Here is an 18,791-nt window from a genome sequence, read left to right as displayed (position 1 = left end):
ACAGAGAGATCTCGGCATCCAGGTACATAAATCCCTGAAAGTTGCCACCCAGGTTAATAGGGCTGTTAAGAAGGCATATTGTGTGCTAGCCTTTATAAGCAGGGGGATTGAGTTTCGGAGCCACGAGGTCATGCTGCAGCTGTACAAAACTCTGGTGCGGCCGCTCCTGGAGTACTGCGTGCAGTTCTGGTCACCACATTATAGGAAGGATGTGGAACCTTTGGAAAGGGTTCAGAGGAGATTTACTAGGATGTTGCGTGGTATGGAGGGAAGGTCTCACGAGGAAAGGCTCAGGGACTTGAGGTTGTTTTCGTTAGAGAGGAGAAGACTGAGAGGTGACTTAATAGAGACATATAAGATAGTCAGAGGGTTAGATAAGGTGGACAGTGAGAGTCTTTTTCCTCGGATGGTGATGACCAACACGAGGGGACATAGTTTTAAATTGAGGGGTGGTAGATATAGGACAGATGTCAGAGGCAGTTTCTTTACTCAGAGAGTAGTAGGGGTGTGGAACAGTAGTAGACTCGCCAGCTTTAAGGGCATTTAAGTGGTCACTGGATAGACATATGGATGAAAATGGAATAATGTAGGTCAGATAGGCTTCAGATGGTTTCACAGGTTGGTGCAACATCGAGGGCCGAAGGGCCCGTACTGCGCTGTAATGTTCTATATTCTATGTTCTATGGTGTTTAACCCAAGAGTTAAGAGGGAAAGGACAGTGTATCTAACACACTGTGACACCCAGTCCCAGAGAGGGAAAGGACAGTGTATCTAACACACTGTGACACCCAGTCCCAGAGAGGGAAAGGACAGTGTATCTAACACACTGTGACACCCAGACCCAGAGAGGGAATGGACAGTGTATCTAACACAATGTGACACCCAGTCCCAGAGAGGGAAAGGACAGTGTATCTAACACACTGTGACACCCAGTCCCAGAGAGGGAAAGGACAGTGTATCTAACACACTGTGACACCCAGTGCCAGAGAGGGAAAGGACAGTGTATCTAACACACTGTGACACCCAGTCCCAGAGAGGGAAAGGACAGTGTATCTAACACACTGTGACACCCAGTCCCAGAGAGGGAAAGGACAGTGTAACTAACACACTGTGACACCCAGTCCCAGAGAGGGAAAGGACAGTGTATCTAACACACTGTGACACCCAGTCCCAGAGAGGGAAAGGACAGTGTACCTCACACATTGTGACACCCAGTCCCAGAGAGGGAAAGGACAGTGTATCTAACACACTGTGACACCCAGACCCAGAGGGGGAAAGGACAGTGTATCTAACACACTGTGACACCCAGTCCCAGAGGGGGAAAGGACAGTGTATCTAACACACTGTGACACCCAGACCCAGAGAGGGAAAGGACAGTGTATCTGAAACACTGACACCCAGTGTAATGGGAGCTTTACTGTGTTCCTAACTTCATGTTGTAGCTGCACTGGGAGCGAATGGTCAAGACAGTGTGAATGGAGATTTACTCTATATCTAACCCAGTGCTGTATGTGTCCTCGGAGTGTTAGATGGAGACAATGTTGGACGACACAGTGGCCCAGTGGTTAGCACTGCTGCCTGACGGCACCGAGAACCCGGGCTCAATCCCAGCACCGGGTGACTTTCCGTGTGGAGTTTGCACATTTGTCACTGTGTCTGCATGGGTCTCACCCCCACAACTCAAAGACATGCAGTGTTGGGGATTGGCCACGCTAAATTGCACCTCAATTGTGAAAAAATGAATTGGGTACTCTAAATTTATTTTTAAGTGTGATGGAGCAAGTGTTCAGGGATATTGTCTCAATATCTCTCCTCAGATTTACCTGCCTGGGAAATGTAATTATAACAATGTGGAGAGAGTTTATTTTTTACACCTGGGTCAGTCATTGAGGACCCTCTGTCTTTACAGAAATTAGCGTGACGATATCTGAAACAGAATCTCAGGTTCAGTGTGAAATGCAGCAGGTGGTGACATCCTTACATCAGATTTCACAGACAGAACCTGCCAAACACAAAGCCGCTGAACACCGAGAGGGACAAGGGCAGCAGACACATGGGAACAACACCACCTGCAAATTCCCGACATATCTGTGGAGTTTTGGGAGGAATGCGGAGCACCGAGTGTAAACCCACGCAGACACGGGGAGAATGTACAAACTGCACACAGACAGTCACTCGAGGTCGGAATCGAACCCGGGGCCTAGCGCTGTGCTAACCACCGTGCCACCGTGACGCCCAATTCCGACCATTCCACTTCCCGTTCCCAATCACTCATTTATAGTAATTGTGCAGAATGTGTTCAAAACTCGTCTCAGAGGAATGCAAGCAAGTTGGAACACGGAAAAACATTTGTAAAGTGGACAGGATGCAAGCAGTCTGTCCACCTATCTGAGCTTTGCAGAGAGCAGAGAAACAATATAGCAGTGAGGGAGTGGACAGGGTATCTAACACACTGTGTCACCCAGTCCCAGAGAGGGAAAGGACAGTGTATCTAACACACTGTGACACACAGTCCCAGAGAGGGAAAGGACAGTGTATCTAACACACTGTGACACCCAGTCCCAGAGAGGGAAAGGACAGTGTATCTAACACACTGTGACACCCAGTCCCAGAGAGGGAAAGGACAGTGTATCTAACACACTGTGACACCCAGTCCCAGAGAGGGAAAGGACAGTGTATCTAACACACTGTGTCACCCAGTCCCAAAGAGGGAAAGGACAGTGTATCTAACACACTGTGACACCCAGTCCCTGACAGGGAAAGGACAGTGTATCTAACACACTGTGACACCCCATCCCAGAGAGGGAATGGATAGTGTATCTAACACATTGTGACACCCAGTCCCAGAGAGGGAAAGGACAGGGTATCTAACACACTGTGACACCCAGTCCCAGAGAGGGAAATAACAGTGTATCTAACACACTGTGACACCCAGACCCAGAGGGGGAAAGGACAGTGTATCTAACACACTGTGACACCCAGTCCCAGAGAGGGAAAGGACGGTGTATCTAACACACTGTGACACCCAGTCCCAGAGAGGGAAAGGACAGAGTATCTAACACACTGTGACACCCCATCCCAAAGAGGGAATGGACAGTGTATCTAACACATTGTGACACCCAGCCCAGAGAGGGAAAGGACAGTGTATCTAACACACTGTGACACCCAGTCCCAGAGCGGGAAAGGACAGTGTATCTAACACACTGTGACACCCAGTCCCAGAGCGGGAAAGGACAGTGTATCTAACACACTGTGACACCCAGTCCCAGAGCGGGAAAGGACGGTGTATCTAACACACTGTGACACCCAGTCCCAGAGAGGGAAAGGAGAGTGTATCTAACACACTGTGACACCCAGTCCCAGACGGGGAAAGGACAGTGTTTCTAACACACTGTGACACCCAGTCCCAGACAGGGAAAGGACAGTGTATCTAACACACTGTGACACCCAGTCCCAGAGAGGGAAAGGACAGTGTATCTAACACATTGTGTCACCCAGTCCCAGAGAGGGAAAGGACAGTGTATCTAACACACTGTGACACCCAGTCCCAGAGAGGGAAAGGTCAGTGTATCTAACACACTGTGTCACCCAGTCCCAGAGAGGGAAAGGACAGTGTATCTAACACACTGTGACACCCCATCCCAGAGAGGGAATGGACAGTGTATCTAACACACTGTGACACCCAGACCCAGAGGGGGAAAGGACAGTGTATCTAACACACTGTGACACCCAGTCCCAGAGAGGGAAAGGACAGTGTATCTAACACACTGTGATACCCAGTCCCAGAGTGGGAAAGGACAGTGTATCTAACACACTGTGACACCCAGTCCCAGAGAGGGAAAGGACAGTGTATCTAACACACTGTGACACCCAGTCCCAGAGAGGGAAAGGACAGTGTATCTAACGCACTATGACACCCAGTCCCAGAGAGGGAAAGGACAGTGTATCTAACACACTGTGACACCCAGTCCCAGAGAGGGAAAGGACAGTGTATCTAACACACTGTGACACCCAGTCCCAGAGAGGGAAAGGACAGTGTATCTAACACACTGTGACACCCAGTCCCAGAGAGGGAAAGGACAGTGTATCTAACACACTGTGACACCCTGTCCCAGAGTGGGAAAGGACAGTGTATCTAACACACTGTGACACCCAGTCCCAGAGAGGGAAAGGACAGTGTATCTAACACACTGTGACACCCAGTCCCAGAGAGGGAAAGGACAGTGTATCTAACACACTGTGACACCCAGTCCCAGAGAGGGAAAGGACAGTGTATCTAACACAATGTGACACCCAGTCCCAGAGAGGGAAAGGACAGTGTATCTAACACAATGTGACACCCAGTCCCAGAGAGGGAAAGGACAGTGTATCTAACACACTGTGACACCCAGTCCCAGAGAGGGAAAGGACAGTGTATCTAACACACTGTGACACCCAGTCCCAGAGAGGGAAAGGACAGTGTATCTAACACACTGTGACACCCAGTCCCAGAGAGGGAAAGGACAGTGTATCTAACACACTGTGACACCCAGTCCCAGAGAGGGAAAGGACAGTGTATCTAACACACTGTGACACCCAGTCCCAGAGAGGGAAAGGACAGTAGTATCTAACACACTGTGACACCCCAGTCCCAGAGAGGGAAATGGACAGTGTATCTAACACACTGTGACACCCAGTCCCAGAGAGGGAAAGGACAGTGTATCTAACACACTGTGACACCCAGTCCCAGAGCGGGAAAGGACAGTGTATCTAACACACTGTGACACCCAGTCCCAGAGCGGGAAAGGACAGTGTATCTAACACACTGTGACACCCAGTCCCAGAGCGGGAAAGGACAGTGTATCTAACACACTGTGACACCCAGTCCCAGAGAGGGAAAGGAGAGTGTATCTAACACACTGTGACACCCAGTCCCAGACGGGGAAAGGACAGTGTTTCTAACACACTGTGACACCCAGTCCCAGACAGGGAAAGGACAGTGTATCTAACACACTGTGACACCCAGTCCCAGAGAGGGAAAGGACAGTGTATCTAACACATTGTGTCACCCAGTCCCAGAGAGGGAAAGGACAGTGTATCTAACACACTGTGACACCCAGTCCCAGAGAGGGAAAGGTCAGTGTATCTAACACACTGTGTCACCCAGTCCCAGAGAGGGAAAGGACAGTGTATCTAACACACTGTGACACCCCATCCCAGAGAGGGAATGGACAGTGTATCTAACACACTGTGACACCCAGACCCAGAGGGGGAAAGGACAGTGTATCTAACACACTGTGACACCCAGTCCCAGAGAGGGAAAGGACAGTGTATCTAACACACTGTGATACCCAGTCCCAGAGTGGGAAAGGACAGTGTATCTAACACACTGTGACACCCAGTCCCAGAGAGGGAAAGGACAGTGTATCTAACACACTGTGACACCCAGTCCCAGAGAGGGAAAGGACAGTGTATCTAACACACTGTGACACCCAGTCCCAGAGAGGGAAAGGACAGTGTATCTAACACACTGTGACACCCAGTCCCAGACGGGGAAAGGACAGTGTATCTAACACACTGTGACACCCAGTCCCAGACAGGGAAAGGACAGTGTATCTAACACACTGTGACACCCAGTCCCAGAGAGGGAAAGGACAGAGTATCTAACACACTGTGACACCCCATCCCAAAGAGGGAATGGACAGTGTATCTAACACATTGTGACACCCAGCCCCAGAGAGGGAAAGGACAGTGTATCTAACACACTGTGACACCCAGTCCCAGAGCGGGAAAGGACAGTGTATCTAACACACTGTGACACCCAGTCCCAGAGCGGGAAAGGACAGTGTATCTAACACACTGTGACACCCAGTCCCAGAGCGGGAAAGGACGGTGTATCTAACACACTGTGACACCCAGTCCCAGAGAGGGAAAGGAGAGTGTATCTAACACACTGTGACACCCAGTCCCAGACGGGGAAAGGACAGTGTATCTAACACACTGTGACACCCAGTCCCAGACAGGGAAAGGACAGTGTATCTAACACACTGTGACACCCAGTCCCAGAGAGGGAAAGGACAGTGTATCTAACACATTGTGTCACCCAGTCCCAGAGAGGGAAAGGACAGTGTATCTAACACACTGTGACACCCAGTCCCAGAGAGGGAAAGGTCAGTGTATCTAACACACTGTGTCACCCAGTCCCAGAGAGGGAAAGGACAGTGTATCTAACACACTGTGACACCCCAGTCCCAGAGAGGGAATGGACAGTGTATCTAACACACTGTGACACCCAGACCCAGAGGGGGAAAGGACAGTGTATCTAACACACTGTGACACCCAGTCCCAGAGAGGGAAAGGACAGTGTATCTAACACACTGTGATACCCAGTCCCAGAGTGGGAAAGGACAGTGTATCTAACACACTGTGACACCCAGTCCCAGAGAGGGAAAGGACAGTGTATCTAACACACTGTGACACCCAGTCCCAGAGAGGGAAAGGACAGTGTATCTAACACACTGTGACACCCAGTCCCAGAGAGGGAAAGGACAGTGTATCTAACACACTGTGACACCCAGTCCCAGAGAGGGAAAGGACAGTGTATCTAACACACTGTGACACCCAGTCCCAGAGAGGGAAAGGACAGTGTATCTAACACACTGTGACACCCAGTCCCAGAGAGGGAAAGGACAGTGTATCTAACACACTGTGATCCCCTGTCCCAGAGTGGGAAAGGACAGTGTATCTCACACACTGTGACACCCAGTCCCAGAGAGGGAAAGGACAGTGTATCTAACACACTGTGACACCCAGTCCCAGAGAGGGAAAGGAAGTGTATCTAACACACTGTGACACCCAGTCCCAGAGAGGGAAAGGACAGTGTATCTAACACAATGTGACACCCAGTCCCAGAGAGGGAAAGGACAGTGTATCTAACACACTGTGACACCCAGTCCCAGAGAGGGAAAGGACAGTGTATCTAACACACTGTGACACCCAGTCCCAGAGAGGGAAAGGACAGTGTATCTAACACACTGTGACACCCAGTCCCAGAGAGGGAAAGGACAGTGTATCTAACACACTGTGACACCCAGTCCCAGAGAGGGAAAGGACAGTGTATCTAACACACTGTGACACCCAGTCCCAGAGAGGGAAAGGACAGTGTATCTAACACACTGTGACACCCAGTCCCAGAGAGGGAAAGGACAGTGTATCTAACACACTGTGACACCCAGTCCCAGAGAGGGAAAGGACAGTGTATCTAACACACTGTGACACCCAGTCCCAGAGAGGGAAAGGACAGTGTATCTAACACACTGTGACACCCAGTCCCAGAGAGGGAAAGGACAGTGTATCTAACACACTGTGACACCCAGTCCCAGAGAGGGAAAGGACAGTGTATCTAACACAATGTGACACCCAGACCCAGAGGGGGAAAGGACAGTGTATCTAACACACTGTGACACCCAGACCCAGAGCGGGAAAGGACAGTGTATCTGACACACTGACACCCAGTGTAATGGGAGCTTTACTGTGTTCCTAACTTCATGTTGTAGGTGCACTGGGAGTGAATGGTCAAGACTGTGTGAAGGGAGATTTACTCTGTATCTAACCCAGTGCTGTATGTGTCCTCGGAGTGTTAGATGGAGACAATGTAGAAATAGAAATAGAACAGTACAGCACAGAACAGGCCCATCGTCCCTCAATGTTGTGCTGAGCAATGATCACCCTACTCAAACCCACGTATCTGCCCTATACCCGTAACCCAACAACCCCCCCCCCGCGCCTCCCCCCTCCCTTAACCTTACTTTTTAGGACACTACGGGCAATTTAGCATGGCCAATCCGCCTAACCCGCACATCTTTAGACTGTGGGAGGAAACCGGAGCACCCGGAGGAAACCCACGCACGCACGGGGAGGACGTGCAGACTCCGCACAGACAGTGATCCAGCCGGGAACTGAACCTGGGACCCTGGAGCTGTGAAGCATTTATGTTAACCACCATGCTACCGTGCTGCCCCAATGTTGGGCAACACGGTGGCCCTGTGGTTAGCACTGCTGCCTGATGGCACCGAGAACCCGGGCTCAATCCCAGCCCCGGGTGACTTTCCGTGTGGAGTTTGCACATTTGTCACTGTGTCTGCATGGGTCTCACCCCCACAACTCAAAGACATGCAGTGTTGGGGATTGGCCACGCTAAATTGCACCTCAATTGGGAAAAAATGAATTGGGCACTCTAAATTTATTTTTAAGTGTGATGGAGCAAGTGTTCAGGGATATTGTCTCAATATCTCTCCTCAGGTTTACCTACCTGGGAAATGTAATTGTAACAATGTGGAGAGAGTTTATTTTTTACACCTGGGTCAGTCATTGAGGACCCTCTATCTTTACAGAAATTAGCGTGACGATATCTGAAACAGAATCTCAGGTTCAGTGTCAAATGCAGCAGGTGGTGACATCCTTACATCAGATTTCACAGACAGAACCTGCCAAACACAAAGCCGCTGAACACCGAGAGGGACAAGGGCAGCAGACACATGGGAACAACACCACCTGCAAATTCCCAACATATCTGTGGAGTTTCGGGAGGAATGCGGAGCACCGAGTGTAAACCCACGCAGACACGGGGAGAATGTACAAACTGCACACAGACAGTCACTCGAGGTCGGAATCGAACCCGGGGCCTAGCGCTGTGCTAACCACCGTGCCACCGTGACGCCCAATTCCGACCATTCCACTTCCCGTTCCTAATCACTCATTTATAGTAATTGTGCAGAATGTGTTCAAAACTCGTCTCAGAGGAATGCAAGCAAGTTGGAACACGGAAAAACATTTGTAAAATGGACAGGATGCAAGCAGTCTGTCCACCTATCTGAGCTTTGCAGAGAGCAGAGAAATAATATAGCAGTGAGGGAGTGGACAGGGTATCTAACACACTGTGTCACCCAGTCCCAGAGAGGGAAAGGACAGTGTATCTAACACACTGTGACACCCAGTCCCAGAGAGGGAAAGGACAGTGTATCTAACACACTGTGACACCCAGTCCCAGAGAGGGAAAGGACAGTGTATCTAACACACTGTGACACCCAGTCCCAGAGAGGGAAAGGACAGTGTATCTAACACACTGTGACACCCAGTCCCAGAGAGGGAAAGGACAGTGTATCTAACACACTGTGACACCCAGTCCCAGAGAGGGAAAGGACAGTGTATCTAACACACTGTGACACCCAGTCCCAGAGAGGGAAAGGACAGTGTATCTAACACACTGTGACACCCAGTCCCAGAGAGGGAAAGGACAGTGTATCTAACACACTGTGACACCCAGTCCCAGAGAGGGAAAGGACAGTGTATCTAACACACTGTGACACCCAGTCCCAGAGAGGGAAAGGACAGTGTATCTAACACACTGTGTCACCCAGTCCCAGAGAGGGAAAGGTCAGTGTATCTAACACACTGTGACACCCAGTCCCAGAGAGGGAAAGGACAGTGTATCTAACACACTGTGACACCCAGTCCCAGAGGGGGAAAGGACAGTGTATCTAACGCACTGTGACACCCAGTCCTAGAGAGGGAATGGACAGTGTATCTAACACACTGTGACACCCAGTCCCAGAGAGGGAAAGGACAGTGTATCTAACACACTGTGACACCCAGTCCCAGAGAGGGAAAGGACAGTGTATCTAAAACACTGTGACACCCAGTCCCAGAGAGGGAAAGGACAGTGTATCTAAAACACTGTGTCACCCAGTCCCAGATTGGGAAAGGACAGTGTATCTAACACACTGTGACACCAAGTCCCAGAGGGGGGAAAGGACAGTGTATCTAACGCACTATGACACCCAGTCCCAGAGAGGGAATGGACAGTGTATCTAACACACTGTGACACGCAGACCCAGAGAGGGAAAGGACAGTGTATCTAACACACTGTGACACGCAGACCCAGAGAGGGAATGGACAGTATGTCTAACACACTGTGACACGCAGACCCAGAGAGGGAATGGACAGTGTATCTAACACACTGTGACACCCAGTCCCAGGGAGGTAAAGGACAGTGTATCTAAAACACTGTGACACCCAGTCCCAGAGAGGGAATGGACAGTGTATCTAACACACTGTGACACCCAGTCCCAGAGAGGGAAAGGACAGTGTATCTAACACACTGTGACACCCAGTCCCAGAGAGGGAAAGGACAGTGTATCTAGCACACTGTGTCATACAGACCCAGAGGGGGAAAGGACAGTGTATCTAACACACTGTGACACCCAGTCCCAGAGAGGGAAAGGACAGTGTATCTAACACACTGTGACACCCAGTCCCAGAGAGGGAAAGGACAGTGTAGCTGAAACACTGACACCCAGTGTAATGGGAGCTTTACTGTGTTTCTAACTTCATGCTATAGCTGCACTGGGAGTGAATGGTCAAGACTGTGTGAAGGGAGATTTACTCTGTATCTAACCCAGTGCTGTATGTGTCCTCGGAGTGTTAGATGGAGACAATGTAGAAATAGAAATAGAACAGTACAGCACAGAACAGGCCCATCGTCCCTCAATGTTGTGCTGAGCAATGATCACCCTACTCAAACCCACGTATCTGCCCTATACCCGTAACCCAACAACCCCCCCCGCCCACTCCCCCCTCCCTTAACCTTACTTTTTAGGACACTACGGGCAATTTAGCATGGCCAATCCGCCTAACCCGCACATCTTTGGACTGTGGGAGGAAACCGGAGCACCCGGAGGAAACCCACGCACGCACGGGGAGGACGTGCAGACTCCGCACAGACAGTGATCCAGCCGGGAACTGAACCTGGGACCCTGGAGCTGTGAAGCATTTATGTTAACCACCATGCTACCGTGCTGCCCCAATGTTGGGCAACACGGTGGCCCTTGGTGGTTAGCACTGCTGCCTGATGGCACCGAGAACCCGGGCTCAATCCCAGCCCCGGGTGACTTTCCGTGTGGAGTTTGCACATTTGTCACTGTGTCTGCATGGGTCTCACCCCCACAACTCAAAGACATGCAGTGTTGGGGATTGGCCACGCTAAATTGCACCTCAATTGGGAAAAAATGAATTGGGTACTCTAAATTTATTTTTAAGTGTGATGGAGCAAGTGTTCAGGGATATTGTCTCAATATCTCTCCTCAGGTTTACCTACCTGGGAAATGTAATTGTAACAATGTGGAGAGAGTTTATTTTTTACACCTGGGTCAGTCATTGAGGACCCTCTATCTTTACAGAAATTAGCGTGACGATATCTGAATCAGAATCTCAGGTTCAGTGTCAAATGCAGCAGGTGGTGACATCCTTACATCAGATTTCACAGACAGAACCTGCCAAACACAAAGCCGCTGAACACCGAGAGGGACAAGGGCAGCAGACACATGGGAACAACACCACCTGCAAATTCCCAACATATCTGTGGAGTTTCGGGAGGAATGCGGAGCACCGAGTGTAAACCCACGCAGACACGGGGAGAATGTACAAACTGCACACAGACAGTCACTCGAGGTCGGAATCGAACCCGGGGCCTAGCGCTGTGCTAACCACCGTGCCACCGTGACGCCCAATTCCGACCATTCCACTTCCCGTTCCTAATCACTCATTTATAGTAATTGTGCAGAATGTGTTCAAAACTCGTCTCAGAGGAATGCAAGCAAGTTGGAACACGGAAAAACATTTGTAAAATGGACAGGATGCAAGCAGTCTGTCCACCTATCTGAGCTTTGCAGAGAGCAGAGAAATAATATAGCAGTGAGGGAGTGGACAGTGTATCTAACACACTGTGTCACCCAGTCCCAGAGAGGGAAAGGACAGTGTATCTAACACACTGTGACACCCAGTCCCAGAGAGGGAAAGGACAGTGTATCTAACACACTGTGATACCCAGTCCCAGAGAGGGAAAGGACAGTGTATCTAACACACTGTGACACCCAGTCCCAGAGGGGGAAATGACAGTGTATCTAACACACTGTGTCACCCAGTCCCAGAGAGGGAAAGGACAGTGTATCTAACACACTGTGACACCCAGTCCCAGAGAGGGAAAGGACAGTGTATCTAACACACTGTGACACCCAGTCCCAGAGAGGGAAAGGACAGTGTATCTAACGCACTATGACACCCAGTCCCAGAGAGGGAAAGGACAGTGTATCTAACACACTGTGACACCCAGTCCCAGAGAGGGAAAGGAAGTGTATCTAACACACTGTGACACCCAGTCCCAGAGAGGGAAAGGAAGTGTATCTAACACACTGTGACACCCAGTCCCAGAGAGGGAAAGGACAGGGTATCTAACACACTGTGACACCCAGTCCCAGACAGGGAAAGGACAGTGTATCTAACACACTGTGACACCCAGTCCCAGAGAGGGAAAGGGCAGTGTATCTAACACAATGTGACACCCAGTCCCAGAGAGGGAAAGGACAGTGTATCTAACACACTGTGACACCCAGTCCCAGAGAGGGAAAGGACAGTGTATCTAACACACTGTGACACCCAGTCCCAGAGAGGGAAAGGACAGTGTATCTAACACACTGTGATCCCCTGTCCCAGAGTGGGAAAGGACAGTGTATCTAACACACTGTGTCACCCAGTCCCAGAGAGGGAAAGGACAGTGTATCTAACACAATGTGACACCCATCCCAGAGAGGGAAAGGACAGTGTATCTAACACACTGTGACACCCAGACCCAGAGAGGGATAGGACAGTGTATCTAACACACTGACACCCAGTGTAATGGGAGCTTTACTGTGTTCCTAACTTCATGTTGTAGGTGCACTGGGAGTGAATGGTCAAGACAGTGTGAATGGAGATTTACTCTGTATCTAACCCAGTGCTGTATGTGTCCTCGGAGTGTTAGATGGAGACAATGTAGAAATAGAAATAGAACAGTACAGCACAGAACAGGCCCCTCGTCCCTCAATGTTGTGCTGAGCAATGATCACCCTACTCAAACCCACGTATCTGCCCTATACCCGTAACCCAACAACCCCCCCCCCCCCCCCCCCCGCCCACTCCCCCCTCCCTTAACCTTACTTTTTAGGACACTACGGGCAATTTAGCATGGCCAATCCGCCTAACCCGCACATCTTTAGACTGTGGGAGGAAACCGGAGCACCCGGAGGAAACCCACGCACGCACGGGGAGGACGTGCAGACTCCGCACAGACAGTGATCCAGCCGGGAATTGAACCTGGGACCCTGCAGCTGTGAAGCATTTATGTTAACCACCATGCTACCGTGCTGCCCCAATGTTGGGCAACACGGTGGCCCTTTGGTTGGTTAGCACTGCTGCCTGATGGCACCGAGAACCCGGGCTCAATCCCAGCCCCGGGTGACTTTCCGTGTGGAGTTTGCACATTTGTCACTGTGTCTGCATGGGTCTCACCCCCACAACTCAAAGACATGCAGTGTTGGGGATTGGCCACGCTAAATTGCACCTCAATTGGGAAAAAATGAATTGGGTACTCTAAATTTATTTTTAAGTGTGATGGAGCAAGTGTTCAGGGATATTGTCTCAATATCTCTCCTCAGGTTTACCTACCTGGGAAATGTAATTATAACAATGTGGAGAGAGTTTATTTTTTACACCTGGGTCAGTCATTGAGGACCCTCTATCTTTACAGAAATTAGCGTGACGATATCTGAAACAGAATCTCAGGTTCAGTGTCAAATGCAGCAGGTGGTGACATCCTTACATCAGATTTCACAGACAGAACCTGCCAAACACAAAGCCGGTGAACACCGAGAGGGATAAGGGCAGCAGACACATGGGAACAACACCACCTGCAAATTCCCAACATATCTGTGGAGTTTCGGGAGGAATGCGGAGCACCGAGTGTAAACCCACGCAGACACGGGGAGAATGTACAAACTGCACACAGACAGTCACTCGAGGTCGGAATCGAACCCGGGGCCTAGCGCTGTGCTAACCACCGTGCCACCGTGACGCCCAATTCCGACCATTCCACTTCCCGTTCCCAATCACTCATTTATAGTAATTGTGCAGAATGTGTTCAAAACTCGTCTCAGAGGAATGCAAGCAAGTTGGAACACGGAAAAACATTTGTAAAATGGACAGGATGCAAGCAGTCTGTCCACCTATCTGAGCTTTGCAAGAGAGCAGAGAAATAATATAGCAGTGAGAGAGTGGACAGGGTATCTAACACAATGTGTCACCCAGTCCCAGAGAGGGAAAGGACAGTGTATCTAACACACTGTGACACCCAGTCCCAGAGAGGGAAAGGACAGTGTATCTAACACACTGTGACACCCAGTCCCAGAGAGGGAAAGGACAGTGTATCTAACACACTGTGACACCCAGTCCCAGAGGGGAAAGGACAGTGTATCTAACACACTGTGACACCCAGTCCCAGAGAGGGAAAGGACAGTGTATCTAACACACTGTGACACCCAGTCCCAGAGAGGGAAAGGTCAGTGTATCTAACACACTGTGACACCCAGTCCCAGAGGGGGAATGGACAGTGTATCAAAACACTTACACCCAGTCCCAGAGAGGGAAAGGACAGTGTATCTAACACACTGTGACACCCAGTACCCAGAGAGGGTTAGGTCAGTGTATCTAACACACTGTGTCACCCAGTCCCAGAGAGGGAAAGGACAGTGTATCTAACACACTGTGACACACAGTCCCAGAGAGGGAAAGGACAGTGTATCTAACACACTGTGACACCCAGTCCCAGAGAGGGAAAAGACAGTGTATCAAACACACTGTGACACCCAGTCCCAGAGAGGGAAATGACAGTGTATCTAACACACTGTGACACCCAGTCCCAGAGAGGGAAAGGACAGTGTATCTAACACACTGTGACACTGTCCCAGAGGGGGAAAGGACAGTGTATCTAACACACTGTGATACCCAGACCCAGAGGGGGAAAGGACAGTGTATCTAACACACTGTGACACCCAGACCCAGAGAGGGAAAGGACAGTGTATCTAACCCAGTGCTGTATGTGTCCTCGGAATGTTAGATGGAGACAATGTTGGGTAACACGGCGCCCCAGTGGTTAGCACTGCTGCCTAACGGCACTGAGAACCCGGGTTCAATCCCAGCCCCGGTTGACTGTTCGTTTGTCACTGTGTCTGCATGGGTCTCACCCCCACAACTCAAAGACATGCAGTGTTGGGGATTGGCCACGCTAAATTGCACCTCAATTGGGAAAAAATGAATTGGGTACTCTAAATTTATTTTTAAGTGTGATGGAGCAAGTGTTCAGGGATATTGTCTCAACATTCCCGTACCAGCCTCTCCGGAAAGGCACCGGAATGTGGCGACTAGGGGCTTTTCACAGTAACTTCATTGAAGCCTACTCGTGACAATAAGCGATTTTCATTTCATTTCATTCATTTTTCATTTCATTTCATCTCTCCTCAGGTTTACCTACCTGGGAAATATAATTATAACAATGTGGAGAGAGTTTATTGTTTACACCTGGGTCTGTCATTGAGGACCCTCTGTCTTTACAGAAATTAGCGTGACGATATCTGAATCAGAATCTCAGGTTCAGTGTCAAATGCAGCAGGTGGTGACATCCTTACATCAGATTTCACAGACAGAACCTGCCAAACACAAAGCCGCTGAACACCGAGAGGGACAAGGGCAGCAGACACATGGGAACAACACCACCTGCAAATTCCCAACATATCTGTGGGGTTTCGGGAGGAATGCGGAGCACCGAGTGTAAACCCACGCAGACACGGGGAGAATGTACAAACTGCACACAGACAGTCACTCGAGGTCGGAATCGAACCCGGGGCCTAGCGCTGTGCTAACCACCGTGCCACCGTGACGCCCAATTCCGACCATTCCACTTCCCGTTCCTAATCACTCATTTATAGTAATTGTGCAGAATGTGTTCAAAACTCGTCTCAGAGGAATGCAAGCAAGTTGGAACACGGAAAAACATTTGTAAAGTGGACAGGATGCAAGCAGTCTGTCCACCTATCTGAGCTTTGCAGAGAGCAGAGAAATAATATAGCAGTGAGGGAGTGGACAGGGTATCTAACACACTGTGTCACCCAGTCCCAGAGGGGGAAAGGACAGTGTATCTAACACAATGTGTCACCCAGTCCCAGAGGGGGAAAGGACAGTGTATCTAACACACTGTGACACCCAGTCCCACAGAGGGAAAGGACAGTGTATCTAACACACTGTGACACCCAGTCCCAGAGAGGGAAAGTACAGTGTATCTCACACATTGTGACACCCAGTCTCAGAGAGGGAAAGGACAGTGTATCTAACACACTGTGACACCCAGTCCCAGAGAGGGAAAGGACAGTGTATCTAACACACTGTGACACCCAGTCCCAGAGAGGGAAAGGTCAGTGTATCTAACACACTGTGACACCCAGTCCCAGAGAGGGAAAGGACAGTGTATCTAACACACTGTGACACCCAGTCCCAGAGAGGGAAAGGACAGTGTTTCTAACACACTGTGACACCCAGTCCCAGAGAGGGAAAGGACAATGTATCTAACACATTGTGACACCCAGTCCCAGAGAGGGAAAGGACAATGTATCTAACACAATGTGACACTCAGTCCCAGAGAGGGAAAGGACAGTGTATCTAACACACTGTGACACCCAGTCCCAGAGTGGGAAAGGACAGTGTTTCTAACACACTGTGACACCCAGTCCCAGAGAGGGAAAGGACAGTGTATCTAACACACTGTGACACTGTCCCAGAGAGGGAAAGGACAGTGTATCTAACACACTGTGTCACCCAGACCCAGAGAGGCACAGGACTGTGTATCTAACACACTGTGACACCCAATCCCAGAGAGGGAAAGGACAGTGTATCTAACACACTGTGACACCCAGCCCCAGATGGAGAAAGGACAGTGTATCTAACACACTGTGACACCCAGTCCCAGAGAGGGAAAGGACAGTGTATCTAACACACTGTGACACCCAGTCCCAGAGAGGGAAAGGACAGTGTATCTAACACACTGTGACACCCAGTCCCAGAGAGGGAAAGGACAGTGTATCTAACACACTGTGACACCCAGTCCCAGAGAGGGAAAGGACAGTGTATCTAACACACTGTGACACCCAGTCCCAGAGAGGGAAAGGACAGTGTATCTAACACACTGTGACACCCAGTCCCAGAGAGGGAAAGGACAGTGTATCTGACACACTGTGACACCCAGTCCCAGAGAGGGAAAGGACAGTATGTCTAAAACTTCAACTTTAATTATTTTGCAATTTCACCAGATTCATGTTTGGGCCTTGATCATTTCAGGAACACACCAGGTGAAGACGGGCCTGAAACCCGATCACCCACTGAGTACAATGATGGGGGCAGGGCTACAGAACCCCCCCAATGTCACCCAGTCGGGGTTACAGGCCCGATACCGACCAGGACTGTTTTCTCAGCCCTGCAACCCAGAAACAGCCTGTCAGCAGCACCGGGCTGCAGGGGGAAATCCAATAACTGGAACACGCACGTGTATAGACTCCGGACTCTGAGACTGGGAAATCTGCTGTGTAAAAATGGGTTTTAAAATTGCATCAATTAATGTGTGAAGCATCAAAGAAACTCTGCAATGTGTCGCTATCCTTAGTTACCTGCCCAACGTTAAATCTGACCGACTGTTCCTGCTGGAGTGTGGCATTCCGCCCCTCAGCAACTACAGACGCTGGTCGAGCTGCTGGTCCCACGGGTCAGCCATCTGGTCAGGAGGAAAGGATTGTCGTTCCCCCGGCCTCGGTATTCTGCTCCGGGGAGGCAACTTCAGCAACCCTGCACAGGGAGCGCAGCGGAGATACACATGGTCACGGCCAGATGGGTCTGTCCACCCCAGGCTCCGTCCACTCCTTCCTGTTCCAAACGGAGATGGGGAGGAATTCCTTCCCTCAGACGATTATGAAACTTTAGAATTCTCTATCCCAGAGAGAGTGGGAGACTGTGTCAGTGAATATACCCGAGGCTGAGTTAGACAGAATCCAGAAAGACAGGAATGTTGAGGGTTGTGAGGAAAGGGCGGAAAATGGATTTGTGACCAGTATCAGCTCAGCTCGAACCTTGTTGAATGACAGAGCAGCCTCGAGGGGCTTTGTGGTCGATTCCTGCTCCGAATCCTGACGTTAAATTAAACAGCACGAGGATCAGAAAAACACAACTACCAGGAGTGGCGTTCGAACCCACGCAGACACATTCCATTGGATCTTAAATCCAACACCTTAACCACTCGGCCATCCTGGTACATCAAACAGCAGCAATCAAATTGCAATAGTGACTACAGTTTAAAAATAAATCAATCGACTGTAAAACCCTCGAGAGGGTCTGAAATGATCAAGTTTTGAACTTAAACCTGGTCGAATTGCCAAGAATGAATGCTTGTGTTTTAGTTTAATTAATTTGACGTTTAAACGAAAAGCCCGAGGGCCAATTGAATTCCGATTCCTGTGGTTCTGATTGTCCATTTCTCTGTCTCTCTCTCCGTCTCTTTCTCTCATAGAATTTTATAGAATTTACAGTGCAGAAGGAGGCCATTTGGCCCATCGAGTCTGCACCAGCTCTTGGAAAGAGCACCCTACCCAAGGTCAATACTTCCACCCTGTTCCCATAACCCAGTAACCCCACCCAACACTAAGGGCAATTTTGGACACTGAGGGCAATTTAGCAAGACCAATCCACCTAACCTGCACATCTTTGGACTGTGGGAGGAAACCGGAGCACCCGGAGGAAACCCACGCACACACGGTGAGGATGTGCAGACTCCGCACAGACAGTGACACAAGCCGGAATCGAACCTGGGACCCTGGAGCAGTGAAGCAATTGTGCTATCCACAATG

The 18,791-nt window shown here is 50.0% G+C and overlaps 1 long non-coding RNA gene and 1 other non-coding gene across 2 annotated transcripts; both read right to left on the bottom strand.

The window, feature by feature from the left end:
• Positions 1-1,721: 1,721 nt before the first annotated feature.
• On the bottom strand, positions 1,722-11,764 carry LOC119957027. The gene is made up of 3 exons (XR_005458728.1): positions 11,135-11,764; positions 8,291-8,390; positions 1,722-1,927 (listed from the first exon to the last, which is right to left on the bottom strand). It is a non-coding gene; the product is annotated as an uncharacterized LOC119957027 (long non-coding RNA).
• Positions 11,765-18,116: 6,352 nt separating this feature from the next.
• On the bottom strand, positions 18,117-18,198 carry trnal-uaa. The gene has a single exon. It is a non-coding gene; the product is annotated as a tRNA-Leu (tRNA).
• Positions 18,199-18,791: the final 593 nt, after the last annotated feature.

Source organism: Scyliorhinus canicula, chromosome 25, assembly GCF_902713615.1.
Source record: "Scyliorhinus canicula chromosome 25, sScyCan1.1, whole genome shotgun sequence".
NCBI lineage: Eukaryota > Metazoa > Chordata > Chondrichthyes > Carcharhiniformes > Scyliorhinidae > Scyliorhinus > Scyliorhinus canicula.
The sequence above is the reverse complement of the archived record's forward strand: the minus strand, read 5'-3'. Positions and strand labels throughout refer to the sequence as shown.